Below are 6,540 nucleotides of genomic sequence, written 5' to 3'. Positions count from 1 at the left end.
ACAACAGCCTTGCTGAATCTTGTTAGAAATTTGTTTGAACGTTGTTGATAACCATCTGCTCTCATTTGTTGTTGTTCTTTAATGGTCTTACGACAAAACACCTCCAACGAACAACTACTGTTGCTGTTCTTTAAGATCTTCATAGTTTTACAACATTATCTTGCTGAAATTACAGCAAGTGTGTTACAGCCATTCCGCCATTAAAGAAGAACCAAGAATCATTAATGTTGCTGTAACTAACTCTTACAAACCAAAAAAAAAAAAACGATGTGTTGGAATTCAGCAACACATTACATGATATAAATCATAAGTCTGTTCTTGCTGAATTCATCGTCAACCTTGACCATTTGCTGAATTCATCGTCAACCTTGACCATTTGCTAAATTCATCGTCAACCTTGACCATTACAGAACGTTCTTTAATTTGGGTGATAGATCTGTTCTTGCTGAATTCATCGTCATAAATCTGTTCTTACTGAATTCATCGTCATAAATCTGTTCTTGTTGAATTCATCGTCAACTTTGACCATTACAGAACGTTCTTTCAAAGAATTGATCTCTTACATGTTCACGAACAAGCATTTATTACTGTTCCTTAATGTTCTTTAATGTTCTTTAGCTGCATTTTTGATTTCATCGAATTTTGACGATTGATGTAGGAAATAACCTGCTGGAATTTTGATGTTTAGGCAGTAACTTGTTGTTGCTGTATGTGTTGTTCATCAGACTTTTATGATTAAAAAAAAAAAAAAAAAAAAACACCAAAGAACGTGGTAGTTGATTGGATCACGGATTCCATCGTCAAGTTACTGTTTTGAGGACTGTCATTGTTAGTTTTTGAGCTTATTATTTGCTGTTGATTCAGATTTAAAAAAAAAAAAAAAAAAAAAAAAGGAAATGGCTATTCGCTGTTTGTAGTTGCAGAAAATTGATAAATTGGAGCTGTTAACTTCAAACGGCCATAACTTTTGATCCGGATATCGGAACGACTATTAGTGCATATCAAATCGAAGCTCTTTTCGAGATCTATAAGTTGAACAAGGCATAGCCTGTTCCACACCGTTTCGACCTTCAATTCCATCATTTTCATCACTTTCCGGGACTTACAAGATTGTTGCATATTTTTTTTTTTTTTCGTTTATTTTAACTTACAGGGTTTCAACCATGAGTAAGGAAGGGGGAGAACCACATGAGACCGACTTAAAATTATTCATCAAGGCCGTTCATGATCAATTTAAATTGTTGAATTCAAGGTTGGACAATATGGAATCCTCTAATGAATCTAAACCATATCGAAGACATGAGTTCGACGGAGAAGACGATATTCATTCCGAAGCGGAGAGAGTACATTATCGACGGGATAAGAAAGTAGATTTCAAAGAAGATAATAATTTGGGTAGCATAAAGATGACGATTCCGACCTTTCACGGAAAGAATGATCCTGAATTATATTTGGAGTGGGAAAGAAAAGTTGAACACGTTTTTGATTGTCATAATTATTCCGAGGATAAAAAAATAAAGCTAGCCGCAGTGGAATTTACAAACTATGCCAGTATATGGTGGGATCAATTGGTGATCAATAGGCGTAGAAATGGTGAGAGACCTATTCGATCATGGGATGAGATGAAGTCAGTGATGCGTAAAAGATTTATTCCTAGCCATTACTATCGAGATTTGTATATTAAATTGCAAGGGTTGGTTCAAGGTTCCATGAGTGTAGAGGATTATTATAAAGAAATGGAGATTGCCATGATTAGAGCAAGCATAGAGGAAGATAGAGAAGCAACCATGGCTAGATTCATTGCCGGATTGAACAAAGAGATTGCTGATGTGGTTGAGTTGCACCATTATGTGGAGATGGAAGAGTTACTGCACAAAGCCATTAAAGTGGAAAAGCAAATCAAGTCTAGAAGGTTCAGATCTGGATCATCTTCTAATAATCCGTGGAGACCAAATTGGAAGGACAACAAAATTCCTTTCAAACCAAAAGAAGACACAAAGTCAAAGCCTTTGGTTTCTATTCCTAAAGATAGACCTGAAACAAAACCTCTTATTAAGTCACGTCAGATTAAGTGTTTTAGGTGCCAAGGGTTTGGACATATTGCTTCTGAATGCCCAAACAAAAGGGTTATGGTTGTATTGGCAAACGGAGACATTGAAAGTGCTAGTTCAAGTGACAACGAGATGCCTCCATTAGAGGATTGTTCTGATGTTGAAGTAGAAGAGCCTGTGCATGGTGATTTACTTGTCACCAGGAGAGCTTTGAGTATACAGCCTAAGGATGAAGGAGATGAGGAGCAACGTGAGCATATTTTTCACACACGATGCCACGTGAAGGATAAAGTCTGTACATTGATTATTGATAGTGGGAGTTGTACCAATGTTGCTAGTACCTTGTTGGTAGAGAAGTTGAATTTGAAATGGCAGAAACATCCTAAACCGTATAAGCTTCAATGGTTGAATGATTGTGGAGAAGTGAAGGTCAACAAGCAAGTTCGGGTTCCTTTCTCAATAGGCAAGTATGTGGATGAGGTTATTTGTGATGTGGCACCGATGCATGCCGGTCATATATTACTCGGTCGACCGTGGCAATTTGATAGGAGAGTGTTGCATGATGGGTATAAAAATCGTTATTCTTTTGTAATGAACAATCGAAAAATTGTATTGGCCCCTCTCAAACCTTTACAAGCTTATGAAGACCAGGTTAGGATAGCAAGTGAGTGCAAAAAGAGAGAGAAACAAAAGTGTGAGCAAAAAGGAGAGCAAAGTGAGCAACCTGGAGAGAAGAATAAAGTACTGAGTGTACTTGCTGACAAATATGATGTTAAAAGTGTAATGATAGCAAGGCCACAAGTTCTAGTTCTTATGTACAAAGATGTTTATTTTTCTACTGACGATCTTAACTCCTCTTTGCCTAGTGTTGTCTTGTCTTTATTACAGGATTTTGAGGATCTTTTCCCCGAGGAGATTCCACATGGTTTACCTCCTTTAAGAGGAATTGAGCACCAAATAGACTTCATACCTGGTTCTGCTATACCAAATAGACCTGCTTATAGAGCTAATCCCGAGGAAACAAAGGAGATACAGAGGCAAGTGGATGAACTGTTGCAGAAGGGATTTGTAAGGGAAAGTCTCAGCCCATGTTCGGTTCCTGTTCTCTTAGTACCAAAGAAAGATGGAACATGGCGCATGTGTGTGGATTGTCGAGCTATTAATAAGATAACGGTAAAATATAGGCATCCTATCCCTAGGTTAGATGATATGTTTGACGAATTGCATGGCTCTCGTTTGTTTTCTAAAATTGATCTAAAGAATGGGTATTATCAAATTCGCATGAAAGAGGGAGATGAATGGAAAACTGCATTTAAAACTAGATATGGGTTGTATGAATGGTTAGTAATGCCCTTCGGTTTAACTAACGCCCCTAGTACATTCATGAGATTAATGAACCATGTTTTGCGTGCTTTCATGGGAAAATTTGTGGTAGTTTACTTTGATGATATTTTAGTCTATAGCAAAAATGTTGATGACCATGTGAAGCATTTGCATGCTGTGTTTAGTGTGTTAAGAGAACATCAATTATATGTTAATCTTAAGAAATGCACATTTTGTATGGAATCTGTTGTGTTTCTTGGATTTGTTGTTAGTTCGCAGGGAATTAGTGTTGATGAGGAAAAGGTAAGGGCAATAAAGGATTGGCCTACACCTAAGAATGCGAACGAGGTAAGAAGTTTCCATGGTTTAGCAAGTTTTTATCGAAGGTTTGTTAAGGATTTTAGTTCTATTGCTGCACCTTTGAATGAACTTGTTAAAAAGAATGTTGTTTTTAATTGGGTTAATGTGCATGATCAGGCTTTCCAAACTTTGAAAGATAAGTTAACTAATGCACCTTTGTTGTGTTTGCCAAACTTTGATAAAGCTTTTGAAATAGAGTGTGATGCATCCGGGATTGGAGTAGGAGCTGTTTTGATGCAGGATTCTAAGCCAATAGCTTATTTTAGTGAAAAGCTAAGTGGGGCAGCATTGAATTATCCTACTTATGACAAAGAGCTTTATGCACTAGTGAGAACTCTTCGAACATGGCAACATTATTTATGGCCAAGGGAATTTATCATTCATTCTGATCATGAGAGCTTAAAATTCCTGAAGACCCAAGGTAAGCTTAATAAAAGACATGCTAAATGGTTGGAGTTTATAGAAACATTTCCTTATGTAATTAAATATAAACGTGGGAAGGAAAATGTTGTGGCCGATGCATTATCAAGAAGGTACGTGTTACTTACTTCATTGCAAACTAAACTACTTGGTTTTGAATTAATTAAAGATTTGTATGCCAATGATTCTGATTTCAGCCAAGTATGGAATGCATGTGCTAAGTGTGCATCTGGTGACTTTTATAGGCATGAAGGATTTCTTTTCAAGAAAGATAAATTATGCGTGCCTAATTGTTCTATTCGTGAATTACTTGTAAGGGAAAGTCATGGGGGAGGTTTAATGGGTCATTTTGGTGTCCTAAAAACTTTAGATATCTTACGTGAGCATTTTTATTGGCCCCATATAAAGCATGATGTTCAATCTATTTGTGACAAGTGCATTACATGTAAGCAAGCAAAGTCTAAAATTCGACCGCATGGCTTGTATACCCCTTTGCCTGTACCTAATCAGCCTTGGATTGATATTTCTATGGATTTTGTTTTAGGATTGCCAAGGACTCAAAATGGTAAAGATAGTATATTTGTTGTTGTTGATAGGTTTAGTAAGATGGCCCATTTTATTGCATGTACTAAAACCAATGACGCAACACATATTGCTGAATTGTTTTTCAAGGAGGTAGTTCGATTGCATGGGCTACCTAAATCAATTGTTAGTGATAGAGATGTTAAGTTCCTTAGTTATTTTTGGCGTACTTTATGGAGTAAATTAGGAACTAAACTTCTATTTTCTACTGTTGCACATCCTCAAACGGACGGCCAGACTGAAGTAGTTAATAGGACACTCACTACCTTGTTGCGTGCTATCATTCAAAAAAATTTAAAACAATGGGAAAAGTGTTTACCACATATTGAGTTCGCATATAATAGGACTATTCATTCAACTACTTCATTTTCTCCATTTGAGATTGTTTATGGTTTTAATCCTTTAACGCCTGTGGATATTTTACCTTTGCCTACTAATGAACATGCTAATCTTGATGGTAAGAAAAAGGCAGACTTTGTGAAAGATTTACATGCCAAAGTTCGAGCTAACATTGACAGGAAGAATGAGCAATATGCTAAGCAAGCCAATAAGGGTCGTTTGAAAGTTATCTTCCACCCTGGAGATTGGGTTTGGGTGCACTTGCGTAAGGAGCGGTTTCCTACCCAAAGGAAATCAAAATTGCAACCTCGAGGAGATGGTCCATTTCAAGTCTTGGAACAGATCAATGATAACGCCTACAAAGTTGATTTGCCAAGTGATTATGGTAATGTTAGTGCAACTTTTAATGTTGCTGATTTATCCTTGTTTAATGTAGGTGATTCGAGGACGAATCTTTTCGAAGAGGGGGAGAATAATGGAGATCGAGTTGCTGTTTCCAAGTCTTCTCAAGAACCATTGCAAGGAATTGGCGGTCCGATGACTAGGGCAATGACAAAACGGATGGAAGAGGCATTGCAAGGCTTGATTGTGGAAGTCCAATACAAAGAGGCCATTCTAGAAGATTCTAAGGCTAACTTCGGAGATATCAAAGTTTCATCAAGGATGGTCAACTATCTTTTTATGCAAAAGGTCAATTTGGAAGATCAATTTGAATACAAGGGTTAATTGGGAATTTGTATGTTCTAATTGTCCTTAGTTTGAATTCTTTATTTCCTAAGGACTAATTAGATTTTCTTTATTTTTTCAAGGACTAATTAGAATTAATCTTGATCTAATTTGTCCATAAAAGGGCACCTCATTTTGTAATTGGGACACAATTGATAATTTACATCTTATGAGATTTTTGAAGTTTATTCAAAGAAACTTTAGTTTTGTTTCATGTTTTCTTTATGGGTTCTTTATGAGTTCTTTATGAGTTTTCATTCGAGTTCTTGAAGAAAAGACATGACTCTTCGACTTATCAAGGAAGTGATCAATCCTTGTGGTGTCATTAGATTGAGGTTTCAAGGACTTAGTTTCCTTAGGTTTTAGTCCGATCAACATTTTGAATTTGTTTTAAAACAATCTAGAACGTTCGAAGCCTTCGAATAAAAGGGTTCTTAGAAGAGATCATCAAGAGAAGGTCTTAATCCAAGAAGGTTCACATCAACAACATTTTTTATCCTTGAGGACAATCATACATTTTGATCTCATCATCCACATCATTCACAACAATCACAAAGTCTCATAAGATTCCATTCAATGAACAACCCGGGAACACCCATGATAAGTTCGAGTCGTGACCTACAGGGAAGGTTTCTAGACTCTAAGCTTACTGCGTGCAATGCATTTTTATCTGGCCACCATTGCCCAAGCACACCTATATACCGTTCGATATGTGGTGACATGGTTTGATATACCGTAT

The sequence above is a fragment of the Akebia trifoliata genome, chromosome 2 (assembly GCF_017979445.1).
Source record: "Akebia trifoliata isolate Shusen 1 chromosome 2, ASM1797944v1, whole genome shotgun sequence".
NCBI lineage: Eukaryota > Viridiplantae > Streptophyta > Magnoliopsida > Ranunculales > Lardizabalaceae > Akebia > Akebia trifoliata.
The sequence above is the reverse complement of the archived record's forward strand: the minus strand, read 5'-3'. Positions refer to the sequence as shown.